The sequence below is a fragment of the Apus apus genome, chromosome 4 (genome assembly GCF_020740795.1).
Source record: "Apus apus isolate bApuApu2 chromosome 4, bApuApu2.pri.cur, whole genome shotgun sequence".
NCBI classification, from domain to species: domain Eukaryota; kingdom Metazoa; phylum Chordata; class Aves; order Apodiformes; family Apodidae; genus Apus; species Apus apus.
Window position 1 is genome coordinate 111,512,310 of NC_067285.1, and position 21,237 is coordinate 111,533,546.

A 21,237-nucleotide genomic window follows, 5' to 3' on the forward strand; every position below is an offset into this window, starting at 1 on the left:
GCTTTTTTCTCTGTAGTTTTTATTATGAAATACTTTTTCATTAATCTATATCAGCCTTTCCTTTGATCTGAAATTATTTTAATTTTAGGAAGCACTGTGACCAGACATTGGGATGGACTGCCCAGGGAAGTGGTGGAGGCACCATCCGTGTGTGTGCTCAAGGAAAGGCTGGATGTGGCACATATAAATGCATGTCCTGCCAAAAAACCTCCACATTCTGCATTTATCCATGACTGCAAGTACAGAAATAAAGATAATAATATGACCCAAGATGGACTATTTCCAACATGCAGTTTCAAAAAGTAATCAGCATAGCAAAACTAGATAATGTCAATTTATATGCATAACAAAAAGTTTCCAATTTTCAAGTGTCAGAAACTGCATCTGCAGTTCAATTTCTGAGTGAATGAGAAATCCTCTGGGCCTTGAAGTGACATAAAGAAAGCATTGAGGGCAGACACAAAGAGTGAACACAATCTTTCTAAAATGTAAATACTTTCAAAGAACATGATAAAATGTCCTAGTCTTGTACCACGAGCTAGAAATCCCTGCTGTAATTGTTCCTGCTATGCCCAGAAAGCTGAGAACCTCATCTGATGAATATTCATGGACACCTTCCTCATGCATTGAGTCAGAATAAACTGTCATGGGCTTATTGTACTACTGAAAGAATTTTATAGCGAGTATGTTTTGGGTTCCTTTGAACTTATTTTGAGATGACTTAATCTCTCTGCTAGGGACAGAGGTGACTTGGTGCCAGCAATGGAAATAAAAAATAAAAACAAAACCTGTAATCATATTAAAACTGTACTTGAGTTTTTCAGCAGTGTCTACCCAAAAGATTTTAACTGCATTTGTGTTAAAAAGAAAAAGGAAAAAGACAAGACAAGAACATATCTCAGGTTTCTGGCAGGGCTTTAAAGCTAACTGGTTTATTTGAAATATCTTATCCTGCCTATGCTGGTACAAAGAAAATAATGTCTCTATCAGCTTCTATTACTAATTTGTGCAGACCTCACCCAAAATTCTGCACAATTATCCAATACATCACTTGATAATTATCATAAGCTCATTCAGCAATCCTATAATGATCCTGGCTTTGTGATCACACAAGGGAACCTTGCTCTCTTATTTTATTAAAGAAGCTTCACATACTTCTAGCTCAGATTTCTGTTGGGAAAACAGAACTTCACTAATTAATAGTTCAGTCCCATCCTGAATTAAGTCTTCCTTACACAGCTTTGGCAGCACAAAAGAAAGGTCACGTGTGGGCAGGGATGCCAGAAGTGAAAGGGGACAGAGCTAGATCACATACTCATCAAATTAATCCTCAGTCAGCAGCTACAGCTCCGAGAAAAACATTCCCAATTCTGTGAATTAAACTGTCTTCCCTACAGATTTCTAAAATGCATGGGTCAAAAGTCTAACAGTTGTAAACCCCACATTACAAAATATATTTATATTGACATTTTTTGTTTGTTTTACTACTAATCCTTGTGGTTTGTCACTGATCACTCACTGAGGACTGACGCCTTGTTGTTCTCTTTTCAGTGCAGCCTGGGTGATGAAAGGATTGGCAATAGCTCTTTGGAAAAGGACATGGAGATACTGGTAACTGAAAAATTAGCTGTGAGCCAGCAATGTGGCCTTACAAGCTAGAAAATCAATTGTATCTGGGACTGCATCAAAAGTGAAGCAAGCAGGTCTGGAGACACTGGAATGCATTGACCAGAGAAGCTGTGGATGCCCCATTACTGGAGGTATTCAATATCAGGTTGGATGGAGCTCTAAGCAACCTGATCCTACTGGAAGATGTTCCTGTGCATGGCAGTGGGACTAGACTAAGTGATTTTTCAAAGTCCCTTCTAACCCAAATCATTCCAGCACCTGTCCTATGGAGACAGGCTGAGAGAACTGGGGGTCTTCAGCCTGCAAAAAGAGAAGGTTCTGGGGAGACCGTAGAGCACCTTCCAGTACCTGAAGGGGCTACAGGAAAGCTGGGGAGGGACTTTTTACAAGCACTTGTAGCAAGAAGACAAGGGGTAAGGGATTAAAACTGGAGGAGAGGAGATTTAGGTTAAACATTAGGAAGAAATTCTGTACTATGAGGGTGGTGAGACACAGGAACAGGTTGCCCAGGGAAGTTGCGGCTGCTCCATCCCTGGGGGAGCAGCATAGAGAGACTAGATGGAACTTTGATGAAACTAGATGGAACTCACTAGACCACACATGGTCTAGTGGGAGGTGTCCCTGCCCATGCAGGGGGGTTGGAACTAGGTGATCTTTAAGGTCGCTTCCAACACAAACCATTCTACGATTCTATGATTTTTAAATATCAATGACAGAGGCTGTTGGAGCTTTACAGAACATGGACAGCACCAATCTCTTTATTTGTCGTTGCTTTTTTCTTTTTTAATAAACCAAGCAATTATGGCTTTGCAAACATACACATTATGAACATCAGTCACACAAATACTTTGCTGTGGTTGTGACAAATGAAATCAAGGTAAAAGGGTTTCTCTGACAGATCATTAATTATTTGGAAAAAAAAAAAAAATACTACTCTCCCTTATGTCCTTTCTATTTCAAGTAAATACTACTTGTTCTTTCCAGTGGCATTTCTTGAATCCGAGCAGCTACAAGTTATTCCTGTCTGCTGATACACTCATACAGCACCAAGCCACTGGAAACACTCAATGACCTGAAAAAAGACAGCCCTGACATTTTAGTGTAAAGGCCCTTTTGCTTCTAGGTATCAAGCTCCCCTTCCACTCGAATGCACTATCTCACTGCCTGACTGGTTATACTAATGGTATTCCCCTGAGCATTGTTTTTGAAAACCCTCCTGTTCCCAAAAGAAGTTTGTTTCACCAAAAACGTAATCACTACAACTACTTGGAAAGCAAGAACTTCATTTTCCAAATGTTCTCAGGGTTGGGTTTTCTTTTTTCGTGTGTTTCCTTTAGGAGCAGGATGAAACAGACCTTTAATTGGGAGAGACACTGGTTGTGTTATGGGTTAAAGGACTGGTGTGGCTGGAGGAAGATCAGATTCAGGTCCTTGCTCAAAATGGAGAACAGACCTGAACACTCTGTGACCTTCTTCACATGGACGACCCAGAACCACAGCAAAACCAAATGGGACTTTCCTTTATATACTCCTGACTCAGCACATCATGAACTGACTTTACAATATGGCTCTCAGCAGCAAGTAGCTCATTAGGTAATCCTAATCCAGCTACAATTATTGAGCAAAATACAGTAGAAAACACTTTCAACAACACTTTCTTCTCCCTTCCCATGCAGAACAGAGAAGCAGCTAGCTTGGGTTTTTTTCCCATATTTGTGCTTATTCTTTAGTAGTACATAAAAAATGGCTTTTCCCTTATTACACCAATGTAATTGTGAACACAGATGTTCTGCTAGGCATGATTCAGTCCTTAATATAACTCCTTTTTTTTTCATAATAATCATTCTTCAAATTTCTCTATCAACTTAATTAATTTGCCACTGTCCTCAGCCCATAAATCATAACAGCGTACATAATTAACTCTTGTAATTATCTCTGCACAATTGGCACCAGCTGTGCACCTAATTCATAAAACTGAAATTATTTTTCTATTATACAGATACATATTTTCAAAGATAACTTCCACTACCCACACGGAATTCCAGTGTGTTAACCCACTCTTTTTGTACTCCTTCCAGCTCCCTTCAGTGTTTGCCAACACCTGCTGGTTAGAAGAATGGATAAATAAGCAGGCTATTCTCTCTAATGTATAAATTATTAGCTAAGATGTTAAAGATGCCAGTGACACACTTACCTTTTGGATGCAAAGTACATGGATAAATCAGGCAGCCCTGATTAGAGCCAGTATATTTTAATCCCATCTATCTTGAGGACAGAAAGCTGCTCCGATTCACGTTTCTGCTACCAGATACAAATTCCTGAACTAATTTGCATATTTCCATTCTGTCTACTTGATGTACCTTTAGGATGTAATTTAGATACAGCAGCACCCTTACTGATGATTTACATTCTTCTTATCAGTGTTCAAACCATGGAAAGAGGTTTACATCACAGCCACCATGAATTAGTATTAAGGCACTTTTAAAGTTCCTCAACAAGCATTTTAAAGTTCATCAGCAAGTATTAATTATCTTTGGAATTTCCTACCACTTCTTCTGTTAACCCAAAGAAGAAAAAAACCCACAAAACCAGACCAATAATAAAAACCCCATCATGCTTATTTTCATCCTACAAAACTTCCTGCAGTTTTCTTTTATACAACAGATACACAAACCTGCAATATGTTTTTACTGACTCTCCCACAATTGAAACAAGAACATACATTAAGCTAATAAAATATCTCCCCTAATGCATTTTGCCTCTAATTTGCAATAAATTAGGAGCAAAAAATGTTAAATTCTCTTTTTGTGACAAAGTTCCACTGTTAGTTGGCACTAAACCACTGTGATGTTACTTAGAAGGCTAGTAAGAACTCCAGCTTCCTTTCTTATAACTCCATCACAGAAGGAGTTACCTGGTAGACAGGAAAAAGGAGATTATGTTAATATTCCAATCATGAAAGAGAACAGATTTATACTCCTCAAGTTTCCTATGGATTCATTTGCTCATGTACATGACTTGAGGTTCCCCAGACCACTTACTTGCCTTGACTGTGCCCCAGGAAAAGCCCTAGAGATGCAAAAATAGTTGTTCAGTTGCTACAGCTCATTCAGCCTCCGTGCCAAACCTGACAAGGAGGTTGCAGTTAGTGCAGTTAGTGTCACTAACAGCAGTGCTGCACTGTGGTGTGGACACCTGTCACCGGGCCATGCCACTAGGACCAAGACCATCTTGCATGGGGACATTAAGAAGATTGTGGCCAGCAGGTCTGGGAGGTTCTCCTCACCCTCTGCTCTGCCCTGGGGAGGCCTCACTTGGAGCACTGGGCGGTTCTGGGCTCCCCAGTTCAAGAGGGACAAAGAACTACTGGAGAGAGTCCAGCACAGGGCACTGAGGTGATGAAGGGGCTGGAGCATCTGCCTGTGAGGAAAGGCTGGGAGAGCTGGGGCTGTTCAGCTGAGAGAGAAGGAGGCTGAGGGGGGATCTCATCAGTGCTGATCAATATCTCCAGGGGGTGTCAGGAGGATGGGGCCAGACTCTTCCCAGTGGTGTCCAGTGCGGGAGATCATCACGGACAGACACACAGGGATCAATCTGATCAGGTGAATGCCATTTATTTTACGCGCCAACCTTTCTGATACAGCCCCTTGCTGTGCGCACGAGCCCCAACCATTCTTGTCATTGGTCAGCTGTCATAAAGCCCTGCCACGACCTAAACAGTGACTGGTTCCTAGCCTTGTGGCACTTGCACGCGCAGTCATGATGCTCCGCCCCCACTTCCTGCTTTGGCACATCTGGGAGTTTGTTTACTTCACTGCTCACTTTCTCAGTTGGTATCCTTGGAAATGTCCTTGCTCGGGGGCCCAGATGTCTTCAGTAAAGGCTGGATTGCTCACATGTCCATTGCTCGCTAAAAGGCCCTCTACAGTCCAGTGACAGGACAAGGGGCAATGGGCACAAACAGGAGGTTGAACCTGAATGCGAGAAAATCCTTCTTTACTCTGAGGATAACAGAGGCCTGGGACAGGCTGCCCAGGGAGGTTGTGGAGTCTCCATCCCTGGAGACATTCCAAACCCACCTGGATGTGTTCCTGTGGGATCTGCTCTAAGGGATCCTGCTCTAGCAGGGGGGCTGGACAAGATGATCTCCAGAGGTGCCTTCCAACCCTCACCATTCTGGGATTCTGTGATCTCATGGAACTGGCAGTACAAACAGCATCATTAATTAAAAGACACCCTCTCTGTCTCTATGCTTTTAGGATTGCAACACCTCTCTCTTAAGAACTAAATAAATCCCCCTCCTGAATACAAGTTTCCAGTATCTTGCCAGGAACTTTGGGAATTCCAGCTTTAGGCAAGCTAGAAAAGGTCAAGCAGGTGCTTAATTGGAGCAATTACATAATCAGTTACCATTGCATTTGAGAAAACAGTTTTCAACAAAACCATCAGCTTAATCTGACTCCTAAAAAATCTGCTCCAATGCCTTTAATGTAAGAAAAATATAAAGGCCAAATTTTAAGATGTTCTTCTCTATTTCTAATTCTAATAAGCTGTAGTTCTTTTATTTGCACAAAATTCTCAACTGCACAAAATCCACAATTGCCCCCAGTCACATGCAACTGCCCGAGACAGCACAAAATGCACAAATCCCCACTAGCTCAGTTTTTCAGGCTACACCAAGCAACTCAGGCTGCACCATTCAAAATTCAGTTTTCTATTAGTGTCAAACATGCACTTTCTGTCATCAGTTTCTTCATTATGGATAAGAATAGCTGATGACTATACTAAGATGGAGAGATGAACAAGACTTCTTCCTCACACAGTGGCATAATTTTAGCAGGATGACTGCCTTACATAGCTTAGGGACCAGGCTATGAACTGGTGGGTACAGCACACTCTTGAGGGGGTAAGAAACGTGTGTTTCAAGTACACCTCAGGCTTAGGAGAGAAGTGAATCAAGTCTTCTTCCTTCATGGGTGAACACCATAACGTCTAGAATATTGTATCAGGTGGGCTTTGACACTAGAGTGGTTGGGTTTTAAAAGAGAACATGAGCCATCTATTCCTTTTTTCCTAAGGAGGACTTAGATTAACTCAAGCAAACTTGCTGTCTGTTAATCACCATATGACATAAGCTCCCCCAAGAAGGCTCAGAGTTGAGCATTTAAGTTCCAGAAAGGGACAGAATTCTAAAAAGTCCACTTTCTTTGACATCTCTCCCACTTGTCACCTTATAAATGTCACTCCTAAGCATCTCTCCTCCATGTGTTGAACAGGGAGCCTGATCATGCAACTTCAGCTTATGTATTACATTGCAGGAGCTAGGTGCCTAAAAGGACTTGGTATCACCTCACTTTTGAGTTTTCCAAAGCTCTGAATCCAAGGATACTTATGGGTTTCATATAGCAAATGAATTTAAGTTGGAGCATCATTTGTAGATAATAGTGCTTTCTGCTTATGATCTTGTGACCATCTTCCTACTTCTCTTTACCATCCATGTGGGAACTTAAAATGTTGAAGCCGGTAAAGACAAATTAGTTAGCTCCAAATTATCTCTCAGTGCAACTCACCAGTGGTGAACAGGTTACAATTCAGAAAACATTCCCTTAAACAGCAAAACATGAGGTTTATCTTCCCTCAGTCAAAATCAGAAACCTAAAGTCTACCTGCTAATCAGTAAATACACATTTAGTGGCAGTGACCCCAAAACAGACAGAAATGATAACTTTTAGTGCTATGTTCCATGGTCTTAACAACAAATGAGCAGTAATTGAGGATAAAGTCATTTTCTGCATTTAACAACTTTAATTTCACAGAATCACAGAACCACAGCATCTTAGGGGTTGGAAGGGACCTGGAAAGATCATCCAGTCCAACCCCCCTGCCAGAGCAGGATCACCCAGAGCACATCACACAGGAACGTGTCCAGGCGGGTTTGAATGTCTCCAGAGAAGGAGACTCCACAACCTCTCTGGGCAGCCTGTCCCAGGGCTCTGTCACTCTCACAGGAAAGAAGTTGTTTCTGATATTCACACGGAACCTCCTATGTTCCAGTTTGAACCCATTGCCCCTTGTCTATCACCAGACTGCAATGAACAAAGCCTGGGTCTGTTCTCCTGACACTCCCCCTTCACATATTTGTAAACACTGATGAGGTTGCCCCTCAGTCTCCTCCAAGCTGAAGAGACCCAGCTCCCTCAGACTTCTCACAGTCAATGAGGCATTACTAGTGAAAATCCCCACTGGCATCTGTTGTTTTCCTTATTAATTACAACAGTAAATGTCACTGATGCCATTAAGGGCAGTTTCCTATTTTTCTCCAATTTTACCAGTTTTTCATCTGGGGCAAAACTTTGTCACACTACTTTCCTAAGTCCAAGGAAAGTGATTATCAGATGCATTTTGCTGCGAGGATCTAAAGCCCCCAAGAAAACCTGCTGCCACTTTATGTGAATCATGAGAAGTAAAAAACAAATAACAACATAACACCTCATTAACTCTAATTCCATTCAAAACGGAACACGGAACTAAGAGTCAAGCTTACAAAGACATAACATGCATGATGTGAGATATGTAGAGAAGCTGGCTATCCAGTTGGTGGCTGGTCACTAGTGGTGCCTCCAGGGCTCCGTTTTGGGGCCGGTCTTGTTCAGTATCTTCATCAATGATCTAGAGGAGTGGATTGAGGGCTTTCTCAGCAAGTTTGCAACACCAAGTTTGCTGGGAGTGTTGATCTGCCTGAGGGTAGGAAAGCTTTAGAGAGGGACCTGGACAGGTTGAATCGATGGGCTGAGGCCAATTGCATGAAGTTCAACAAGGCCAAGTGCAGAGACCCTGGTTTTTGGTCACAACAACACCCAGCAACACTACAGGCTTGGGGAACAGTGGCTAGAAAGCTGACTGGTGGAAAAGGACCTGGGGTGCTGTTTAACATGCAGCTGAACATGAGCCAGAAGTGTGCCCTGGTAGCCAGGAAGGCAATAGCATCCTGGCCTGTATCAGGAATAATGTGGCCAACAGGAGTAGGGAGGTGATCATACCCCTGTGTCCTGGTGAGGCCTCAAGTCCATCACTATGTTCAGTTCTGGGCTCCTCACTACAGGAAGGACATTGAGGTACTGCAGCATGTCCAGAGAAGGGCAACAAAGCTGGTGAAGGGGCTGGAGAACAAGTTCTATGAGGAGAGGCTGAGGGAACAGGGATTGTTTAGTTTGGAAAAGAGGAGGCAGAGCAAGACCTCATCGCCCTCTACAAATACCTGAAAGGAGGTTGTAGGGAGGTGGGTGTTCATCTCTTCTCCCAAGTAAATATGGACAGGACCAGAGGAAATGTCCTGAAGTTGCAGCAGGGGAGGTTCAGATTGGTATTAAGAAGAATTTCTGTACTGAAAGAGTGGTCAGGCACTGGAACAGCCTGCCCAGGGAGGTGGTGGAGTCACCATGCCTGGAGATATTTAAAAGACATGTAGATGAGGCACTTCAGGGCATGCTCTAGTGGGCTTTTTTATTATTATTATTTTCATTGATGGTTGGACACAGTGATCCTAGAGATCTTTTCCAACTGTAAGAATTCTGTGATTCTGTGATTTAGGATTATAATAACAAAATTAAGCCTTGTGGTACTTAGAATTATCAGCATTAACCAATAAGAAATGAAGCCACTTTGTCCTAAATACTGGTAAACTGGTCCTCAAAATCTCAAAGAAGTCAAGCAGAACACACACATTATTTTTGAAACAGAACCAAAAGGTAGCAGACTTGTACTCATCTCCAAGTACCAAATCGCTTGAGAGCTGTACAACAACACAAAAAAAACCAAACAAAAATTCTACTTAGCCTCAAAGTATTGCCCATTTAGCTAAGGGTCTTTATTTCTCCCGGTTCTTTAGAAGAATAGACAATTAATTCTGACTCATTCAAGGCAGATGTTTCATTCAGCCACACGAGGGCACACCAAGCTAGAATAATAGTGGGAAAGGCGACTTGTGAAATCCCTGGATTTAAGTGTACTTTGTGCTGTATTACTGGATCTGTCTGGGACTTGTCACTATAAACAGCACAAGCTTTACCAAGTGAAATTCTTAGTTGATAGTCCAACAGAGAGCTACAAGGATGATTAAGGGACTTGAGCATCTCTCCTATGAGGGAAGGCTGAGAGAACTGGGGCTGTTTATTCTCGAGAAAAGAAGGCTGAGCGGGGATCTTAATAATGTCTATAAATATCTGAGGGGTGGGTGTCAAGAGGAAGGGGCCAGTCTCTTTTTGGTGATGCCTAGTGATAGGACAATGAACAATAGGTATAAGCTAGAACATTGGAAGTTCTACCTCAACATGAGGAGAATCTGCTTTACTGTGAGGGTTCCAGAGCCCTGGAACAGGCTGCCCAGAGAGGTTGTGGAGTCTCCTTCTCTGGAGACTTTCAAGACCTGTCTGGATGCCTTTCTGAGGTCCCTTCCAACCCCTAACATTCTATGAGTCTGTGATTCTATGATATTTAATGTACCATTTTCTTTACACTTCTATTTTTTTTTTTTTAATTTATTTATTTTCAAAATCTGTTAACAATCTTAATGGTAGCTTTTTTTAAGATTTAGTTCTCAAAAGAACTCAACCACATGCACGCAACAGTTGTATTGGCTAGGAGAAAGGAAAAAAGAGAGATGGCAACTTCCTTAGTAAGGTCCTACAGTTTTTTCTAACTAATTCTGGGGCTATTTATGTTGAAAGGGCAAAAATACATGCATCTGGAATATAAGTTTTATTATTATCTACCTTTGTTTTTTGGGCTTTTTTTTCACCGACTAAGACATTGTATTAGAGGAAATAACATAAGAGGATTTCAATAATCCTTAACTGGCTAGTAAACCAAAATAGCAGGCAGCTATAAAGGCAGGTAGCACTATGTTTATCATAGGCAGGCTGGTCTCCTCAGGCTTCCACCAGGCAGCGAGGAGAAGCTGGCACTCCTGGGAGCCCCTCCATTAGCTACTGCCTGAGCCTCAAACACAGCTCCCCTAGGGAAACGTTATTGTTTGTGAACTCTTCTAAATAGCATTTAAAACAATCTTAGACAGCACTACAATCCTCAGGAAAAAGATTTCCAGGAGTTTCAGTTAATGTAAAACACTGGAAGTGAAGGAAGTGAAATACTTCAGACACATGCAGTGACTTAGTACTCTGGTTTCTCTCTAACATGTAATACCTCTTTTTTTAATGAAAACCTTTCCTATAAAGAACAGCAGAAAACAGAAGCAAACAATCTTCCATTCTATTTATACAACAGATTAAATCCAAATCCCCCCAAATGGGTAATAATATTTTTTTCTGGGAGTTCTATTATGAAGAATAATGAAATTAACTCCTTCTTCAAGGGTTGTTTTTTTTGTTGTTGTTTGTTTTTCAATAACAAAGAACTGAGGGAAATGCAGAAAATTATTTAAAATTACTAGCAAGAAAATGAAGAGAATATTTTTTTCCAAGAAGACTGTACAAAATTCTTTAAGGCAAAATTTAGACAGGTTAAAGTCAACATTATTACCGTGTTATTTGTATCCTTCTCCAAAACAGATTTATGTAAATGAAAACATAACTCTACAAGATAGTACGACCTGAGACAGACAAGATGAGACCAGACTATTGTTTTTATTTTCTTTACCCACCATTTCTTACCCTTAATGAAGCAATAAGCTCATACTCAGGTATCTAGTTTGGAGAAAGTATGACTTGGAACTACAGAGTTTGAACAAAATAACATTTTTTTTTCAGATGCTGGCACATTTTACCTTCAGCCACCTGTTTCATGGTGATGACAACCTCCAGAACAGTGCAAGTACACAGGCAGAAGGAAATAACTCTATCAGTCTTTCCATTTAAGTTTGCCAGTTGTTTGAGTTCTGAAATAACTTGAAATGCAGTTTTGAAAGCATCACAAAAAGGCACCAACAGCCACAGCTCCACCATTCCGCTGCAGTCCTGCTTACACCACCAGCAGCAAAGAAAACACTGCACAGATTGTAAATATTCTCACTCAAAAAAAGACACTTTTCCCTGAATGGTGCTTTTTTTAGGCTGTTCATTTTGCACACACTGTGTGAAATCTCCTTCACCACCTTAGAATTCAAAATGTGTTCCTAGATTGTTGGTTAATCGTGGCTGGAAGGATCCTCTGGAGGTCTTCAGTCTAACCCCTCATCAAAGCCCATCCCCAGCCCATATCATGACATCCTAGAAGGAAGGGACCTGTAAAGGTCATCTAGTCCAACCCTCCTGCAGGGAGCAGGGACCTCTTTAACTGGATCAGGTTACTCAGAGCCCCACCAAGATTACATCAGATTACTCCATCCCACCCCAGGACTTTGCATTGACTTCTATTGAGCTTTATCAGGTTTCTGCCAACCCATTTTCTCAGCCTGGTGACATACTGCCTCATGGCAGCCCCACCTTCCAGCACACTGACCTTCCTTCCAAATTGGTATTCTCTGGAAATCTATTGAGGGTGCACTTCAGCCTGTTGCCCAAACCAATGACAGGACATGAAACAATATCAGCTTGACAGCAAGCCCAGTAGAACACCCTGTCACTTGTTGGCCATCACTCTTTGACCACTATTTTTGAAGTCCAGAAGTCCAGCCAGTTTTTGACGTGCTTTGAAGTCCATCTGTCCTTTATATATTGTGCAGATGGTGGGAAGGAAAAGCCTGTATCTCACCTTTTGCACAGCAATACAGGAAAGAAAGCTATCCTAAAATACAGAACACTCTTGTGTTATTACAGACAAATTGGGTGAGAGACTTGAAGGAGGTTGCTGAAAGGTTGATTTGTTAAGTTTGTTTTTAATACCAACTGACTGATTTTTCAACTTTTTACTAAACATTTAACTCAACTAAAATGAGATGTGATGCTGTCTTTTTATGGCCAGATACATGGGGTATCTGCCACGAGAGAACAGCCATCTCATCCATTTGGGCCTGGAGGGATATTCCTCTTCAGTAGAGTATAATCCATGCATTAAAAGGGTGCTATGCTGTGCTGGCACACAAACACATTTTATTTTACTATTTCATCACTGCAAACCACAGCAGCACAGCTTGCTGATGCAAATAGTCTATTCAGAAACAGAATTCTGCACATGGCAAAGGAAAACCTTTCCAGAAACCACCTTTGGTGACACTAGAAGCAAGTACTGGCTTTCTCCCAGGATTTGCCAGGAACAGAAACCATTTCTGTATCACTTCTGCTGATCTTCATTCACACAGATCTAACAGCTACTTCTGTCCCACACATTCCACAGATAAATCTTTTTTTTCATTGTTTGTTTCAACAAAACCATGACTAATACTTCTAATTATCCCACTGCATATGGTACCTTTCTAATTACCAGTACTAGGCATTTGTCTGCCCACCTGATAACTGAATTTGGTTTGTTTTTTTCTCCCTGTGGCAAAGAGATCAGATTATTTTCCCCTCCTGCTGCAAATTAAATTGTACTTCCTAACTCACTGTCTCTTACCATTGTCACTATCAGCATCAATTTTCTGACTAGTAAAACAGTAACAATAACTTTGGATTAAACTTAACCGTATGGAGAAGGAAAGAACAACATTAACAATTTGATGGGGAATTACCCCAACTGGCAGTGACAGCCAACAAAAGACTTAGGGATTAAAATTAAAAGAATTTGATTTTTGTATGTTCTCAGTAAGGGGCAATTGGCAGAACAGAACAGCAGGTACCAGAAAGAAGGTGTCATGTCTGAAACACAGAAAGTGACATGAAGCTGGTTTTCAACTCATTCCAACACAAGCAAAGGCACACAAAATCACCTCTTTATTAAATAATAAATGTATGAATTAATATTAAATTACAGAGACTTCAGGCTCTATTTTTTATTTAATAAGGATGTCATCCTTAACAATGTATAATTCCATATCAAATTTCCCAGCAATTATCTCAGTAGACCATTACTGCTAAAAATTTTAAAACAGTCCATTTTTTTTTCCCTCAGTAAGCTTCCTACAAAGCACCTTTTAACTGTTTTCTTTAATTATGGGAAGAAAAGCCTGTGCCAAAGTTCTCTAACACAACTATTACAGAAGAGAATATAGCTGTTCTGTGACATAACTTTCTTCTGCCACTAACTCCTACTCAAGAAAAGAAGGGTAGTTCTTGACAAACACTCCTAGACATGTTGAAAACCACCCAACTGAGCCCTTGAGGATGCAGCTTGATTTCTTTGTCTTCAGAGCCATGCACAGAGTCAGCAGAAATTTGTACACCTCTTACTAGAAAAAAAAATAAAGGATTGACTCACAAAAGACAAAAAATTGGTAAATAAATACATCTGAATGGACAATATGGAAAGTTTCAGGCAGTTATCACAGGGAGTGTGGAACAGCTTCTAAGCATGACACTCTGTAGTATAACCTAGGAGACTGTAGAGATAGGGAACAGAAATATTAGGATTAGCATCTATCAGTGGAAATATCTGTTAAGCACCACAATTAAAGTAGAGCAAAGGATTAAAAGTACAATCATTTAGTCAGACTAAAGAGAACAACTCTTTCACTCTGCCACTTGAAAGACTGCATCAGGCCAAGTACTACTCTGCTGTTTTCAAGGACCATTTTTATACTTGGGCTGGGTATTGTTTGTGTACTTTTATCTTAGATACAATGAAACAGAATTAATTTTTACTATTATTAATCACGTTAATTGATTGAAATTATATTTGAATATGAATGCATCTCCTGCACCATTTCTAGATAACATCTCATTTTTGTCACTTACTGTATATTATATGAACACTTTTATCAAGGAAGGAACAAAGAGTTCCTGAGTTGTTACAATAAACAATCTTGGACAAATGTAAAGGGAATTGCTTTTCTATAGTGGAATATATAGATTAACCTAGGTACATCCTGGAGGGATCAAACTAAGGTGGTTTTGCTGTTGAATCACTATGCAACATAATTATACTTCAGTGAACATGTTTCTGGAAGAGGGGAGATGTAGGTGAGACATTAAGAAGAAATTTTTTAGTGTGAGGGTGGTGAGACCCTGGCCCAGGTTGCCCAGGGAAGCCGTGGCTGCCCCATCCCTGGAACTGTTGAAGGCCAGGTTGGATGGGGCTTGGAGCAACCTGGGCTGCTGGGAGGTGTCCCTGCCCATGCAGGGGGGTTGGGACTGGATGATCTTTTAGGTCCCTTCCAAACCAAACCATTCCATGATTCTATGATTTACTAAGTTTTATCTATAAATTATATAAATGAATGAGAATTATCCTCAAGGATGACAGACTGATGTGTTCAGCCTTCTATTGAAACCAAAACATTTCTTTATTGCTAATGTATAGAGTTTTGGAGATGTCACCAGAGGTTCTTGAAAAAGAAGGAATAAAAGGGATCTTAGAGCCTTGAGTAAACAAATTCTTGTTTCTTTTGGATTGTTCTAAAACTGTACTTGAGGCCAGGTCTGTACGAGAAAGATTCACTGGCAGAACTGTTGCTGATGCAGAATCTCCTCTTCCACAAGCACAGCAGCTTTGCAGCCTCTACAGGAAGTTTTCTTTTTAGGCAAGGGCTCATAATGAATAAGAGTTGGTGACTTGCAGCTGCTGATCCTGCCACACCAACAGACCACGACGACATTGGATTCTAGCTTGGCTCAAATCGTCTTATTCACAAACTGGTTGAGTTAAACTAGTGCAGAACTTCAATGTCCTGCTCAGGACTTAGCTATCAAAAATTATGATCTTGCAGTTTTTCCCATGCAATATGTAAATCCTGGAATCCTTCAAGGCCATTTTCTGTGGTCAGTTTGACATTTCAAATACAATAATGGTAGAAGGAGCAAATGAACTTTCTTAAATTAATGCAGGGTGACACATTCAGATTTTACTGTTATCTATTATAACTCTACACTTAAAAGTTCAAGCAAGATTCTATTCTAAGCTGATTTTGCTCTTTTATTCCAATTTTTTACTTTGTTTGTTTTACTACTTTTGGCCTCAAGTTGTCTAAGAAAAAAATGTGCAAACCTTTTCCATACACATAAGTTTTCATGATACAGCATTAACTAGAAGGTTTTTCCTGAATACCAGCATTAAGAATTGAAGATTAAATGTCGAATTTACTAATTATACTTATTTGCTATCATTTATTAAGTAAAACATTTAGTACTAAACCCCCCTATTTTCAAGTCTGGAGAGGTTTGTTAAGTGAACTAGTTTTCCATTAAACTTTAGGCCAAATAAATGTGATTTACTGTGCTGACAAGCTGTCAGAATGGTGGAAAGAGGTTTTAGAAGTAGATGTGTGAGTATGATATACAAAAGCACATGCCTACCTCATGTTGCTGAGGTTTTGGGTTTGTTTTCTTGTTTTTAATATCTGAACTAGAAGAAAAAGTGGAATACCCTTTTGACAAATTTCATCAGCTCTACATTACATAGTGCCATTTCTTGTATTCCTTTGATGGCTAAAGGCAGGTTAGACTTAATTGGGTCATTAGACTAGATTTGACAGAAAATCATTTGAATTCTCAGTTTCACCTTATCTCAAATTACAACTCCCAAGGAAGCAGAAAGGGGCTGCTCAGTGCATGGATTTCAGCCAAATCTGGCACTCTGAAAGCCCAGAAATTACAAGATTCCTGAAATCTCTGTTCTTTGCCATGAAAACAAGGAATCTGCTTTTCAGTGCAAACTGTTTCAAGTCAATTTTTTCAGCTGTTTGGTCAGACTGTTCCCAAAGCACAATTTCCAGAAACAAAAAGAATCACAGAATGGTGAAGGTTGGAAGGGACCTTAAAGATCATCAGGTTCCAACCTCCCTGCCATGAGCAGGGACACCTCCCACTAGACCAGGGACAAAGCCTCATCCAACCTGGCCTTCAACACCTTAAACAATAAGATTAATTTATGCTGAATTTTTGAGAGCTACTCCACAATTTCAAGTGAAATTGGTAGAAGAATCTCAGTGCACTCATCCCAGCAGATGTTCACATAGGTCTGCAACAGAGTGACTACGTTCAGAAATTTATTAACAGAATCATCACAGTTATTAATTTGTGAGGAAAGAGTAGGAAAGTTTGTTTCAACTGTCGTTAGTTAACAAGAAACTTTGTAAAACATCTTAACAAACATCTTGACAACATAAGCAATTAAGAAGGATGAGTTTAAAGAGAACAAACACCTTTCTTGGAAACATATATATGAAATTAAGAAAGGGATTATACACATTGACTGTCAGGAAATGTTTCTTTTCAGGAAGATTAATAGCTCAGTATGCCATGGAGGAATAATTAGGAAGATTTACATCTCCTGGGTGTCATTCTCTCTTAACTAATACTCCTCTGTATAGTCAAGGTTTGTTGTTATTGTTTGTCTGAATAATTTGGACAAAAATTTCCCCCATGACTGTGAATACAGTGTGGAAAATGATTAATTAAAATAAAATCAGCAGGAAAGGTTCCATTCTTAAGTAGCTAAATCAACCCAAACACACATCCAGAGATATCCTCCAGCTTTAGACAGACAAAGAGTTCTAGTAAGCATGAAATCAAGTGGCAGAAAACAAACCTTGCCTCCAACTGAGGCAGGAGTTGCCTCTAAATGACAGATTTTTTATTATTATTGTTATTATTGGTTTTATTATTATTATTTATTATTAATTAAATTATTTTTACCAACCAAATTCACACACAGATCTTTAATATTTCCAGCAGCTGGTACCAGCAATTAAACTTGAAGCCTATATGTAAACAACCTCATGGTTTCCCACAAATGCAAATGCAGGTGGGAACAAGGTATACAAGATGCTTAAACATTCACTTTTATCTCACAAATGAAGCTGAAGTCAAAGAAAGGACATCAAGTTAGACAACCTTAGAAAATTACCACTGAAATCTACTTTACATTTGCTAAGTATTTTTGGCCACAATATGAATTCAGGTAGTTAGGTATTTATGATCTCTTGAATATAATCAATTATGAAAGGATAATGGATTAATGTTAACGTTTGATTGCACAATAGGCAAGACTTCACACTTATTACCTTTTCAAAATAAAAATACTTCTGATTAACCACAGATGCTCTGAAGGATGTTTCTTCCCCTCTATTTCAATGTCTTTTTAAAAGTGTGTGGCTTCAGCAGCAGCCTTGCCTTTTGTTTCAAGCAATCATAGAATAATAAAATGGTTAAGATTGGAAGGGACCTTAAGATCATCTAGTTCCACCCCCTTGCATGGGCAGGGACACCTCCCACCAGCCCAGGTTGCTCCAGGCCCCATCCAACCTGCCCTTCAACACTTCCAGGGATGGGGCAGGACAATCCACTCTTAACCAGCTTTCTAAAAATTCCCTATGCCAAATTTAAAAGAGAGATGTACAAAGAACTAAGAAAACAGGAAATCAGGATAGACTAAGTGATCAAAAACTTCTTGGAAGTATGAACAGTCATTTTGTTGTGGGTTTGTAAGGCATGTGGCACAACTGAGCTAGAAGATTCTGAAGCCCAAACATGTGGCATCTATTAAGGGTATGATGGTTAATTTGTGAGCATTTTGTAATGAATCACAACTTCAGGTCACTCTGACTGGGGGGCACAGCTTGAGCTCAAAGATAAAGCCCTCATTTAAAATCCTGTTACCACAGGAAGAATGTCTGCTGATTTATCTCCAGCTGATAAATTCCCCCATTTTGAAGAAGGCTTTAGGTCACTTATTAGTCTCAAAGTTGAGCACCAGCTGGGAGGGGAGAAGCCACAACTTCCTTACCAAGAATATTAAGCTCTTCCAGCCTAAGTGGAAGGGAATAATTTGTTACCAGAATAAGAAGCCTCAGTGCTGACCTGAAACTATGCAGTCTCTTATAATAAACATGAAAACCTACACATACACACACATTCCAGGAGCACATTTGTTTTCAACAGAGAGAAAAGAATTTCTTTTTCAAGACAGCAGAGAATTTTCACAGAAAATGGCAAAGAAATGTGAAAACTCCCACAATATTCAGTTACAATTTGATTGCTGGTTATTTCTGATTATCAGCCTCTGAGCGAGGACAAACTCTGTGGTTGTTTAATCTTGACACAGTCCTTGATCCCAATCCCAACACTTGAAAACCTTTCAGCTTTCTTAGAAAACTGAAATTTGCCAATCTTTCTCTTCTTTAATTAAATAGTCTTGAGAACTGAAATGAGAAAAGGTCGAAAAAGGCATTTTGATCTTTCCTGCGTCCTCTGTAACAGAAATCTTAGTATAGTGCCTTGTGTTTGTTCACATTCCTCTTTTAAGGAAATTGCTCAGATTGTAGCCATAACCTTCACAAAACCCAGAATAATCTAACTCAGTAATAAAAGCAATTAAAATGTAACAGCTAAGTGCCCCTGCTCCACCATCTTACATGCAGAGTACTTTTGATCACCAAAGGTCTCCATCAGTTTTCTTACTTCCTCTTGGGCCTGCCAGAGAGATCATAAACTGAAATACTTCAGCCTTCAAATTTAGCAAAGGACATAGGAAAGATGCTGAAGAATTTAAGAATGCTCCTAGTGTCTGATATATGAATAAATGGAAAGGAAAGAGATGACACAGTATACATAAAAACCAGGATCATATTAATGACATGAATAAAAATCAAAGCTGACCAAAAGGAAGCACAGGTGATGCTGCATTTCGTACCAGAATAGCAGATAAGCTTCAATATTGAAAATATAAAGGTATGCACCATGAGGAAAAAACAAGGAAAGGTACAAAGTTATCACTATTCAGAAGAGCAAAAAGAGATGCTGTGAATGACTCTTCGCACTGGTGGTCAAAAAGGCAAAGACTTCACAGGAAAGGAATTCAGGAAGTGAGGGGGGAGGGATGAACAACAACCTGCCCCAAACAAAACAATCTGACATTCTTTCTGCATGGAAAGGACCTCAAAAAAATATCTAGGCTATCTCACCTCAAAACAGAATCAGCTCTACCTCTGCCCTTTCCAAGAGGGATATGGCAGAATATCCCTTCCAGTTATCCATTCCAGTTTTAAAGACCTTGAATGCTGCCCATTGTATGACTTCCATTTCCATATTTCATTAGTCTTATTATGAGCAAGTTTTCTCTGATATGTGTCTAGAATCTTCCCTTTGCAATTTAAGTGCATTATTTCCTATCCTACAGACTATGGTGGGCATGGAGAGCAAAAGATCCCATCCCCTCTTCAGGTACTTGAGAGATTTACATTCCACTTCAGTCTCCTTTCCTTAGAATATCACCTCCAATTGTCCAATATTTCACAGAATGTCCTGTTTCCTAGATTTCTGATCTCTGTTATTGCTCTTATCTGGACTCCTTGTAACTGTTCAAATCTTTCCTGAAGTGTGGTGCTTGAACTGGACATCATATTGTGTCTTACTAGCCCAGCTCAGCCCTTGCCAGTGCTGAAAACTATGCGAGGAGTATTTTTCAGGAAGATGTATTTCTGTTCTGCAGCTGAATTTAGTGCTTACCTGTTTAGTAAATCAGTACACTCTTGACATGTTCAGCTATGAGCTATGATCCACTGCCTTTCCTTGCCTCCTCTACTATGGCAGATCACTGACGTATATTTATGCAGTTAATTAGGCCCAACCAAGTGCAGAGCTCTCTAATTGCCTGTACTCAATTATCTTCTCTGTTTTCAGATTACCACCTGCAACTTGCCAAGGTTATGTTGAGTCCTAATTCTGTCTACCAGCAAGCCTACAGTCCCAGCTCTAGCTTCATGTTCTCTGCACATGTAGTAGGTATCTCTGCATTCCATCATCTGGACCATCAGTTAAAATACTAAGATCTGGACTCACCTATATTGACAGTGAAACCTGGTGACATCTAAACCATGGCTTGTTCCTCACATTGGCATTTCAGGTAGTATTAAAAAGTCAAAATGGTGTCAAGATACATGGCACCAAATTCTCCTTCCTCAGTCAAGCCTAGTCATTACAGGAGGTAATTGCAACAGTCCATGTGTCCTGTATTTTGTACAGACTGAACAGAAGTGTTGCTGACTGCTAGTTGAGGTCCAAATCACTCCCTCAAAAAGGATAGAGTGGAACTGGAACAAAAAAACTGAGGACGAAGAGAGACCAGAGAGAGCGAATCTTCCTCCCTGTACTCAGCCCTCCTGATAGAGAATCATGGAATTGTTCTGGTTGGAAAAGACATTTTAGATCATCGAGTTCAACCATAGCCTAACGCTTCCAACTATTAACCTAATTCTACCAAGTCCAGTGCTTAAACCATGTCCCTCAGCACCACATCTATACATTTCTTAAATGCCTCCAGGGATGGCGATTCAACCACCTCCCTGGGCAGCCTGTTCCAGTGCTTAATTAACCTTTTGGTGAAGAAATGTCTTCTAATATCTAATCTAAACCTCCCCTGGCTCAATGTGAGAGCATTTGCTCTTGTCCTATTGCTTGCTAACTGGGAGAAGAGATCAACTCACACCTTGCTGCAACCTCACTTCAGGAAGTTGTAGAGAGCAAGGAGGTCTCCTATACTTTGTGTTCTCCTTTGTCTCTGCTCCCCAGCCTGAGGCTCAGGAATTCTTGGCTCCTGCTAATCGGTGGTTCAGAGACAGAA

The 21,237-nt window shown here is 40.2% G+C and overlaps 1 protein-coding gene across 2 annotated transcripts in view; it reads right to left on the reverse strand.

The window, feature by feature from the left end:
• The window catches only part of CTNNA2 (catenin alpha 2), a 512,527-nt gene that overhangs the window by 411,671 nt on the left and 79,619 nt on the right, over positions 1–21,237 (reverse strand). The window lies entirely within an intron of this gene.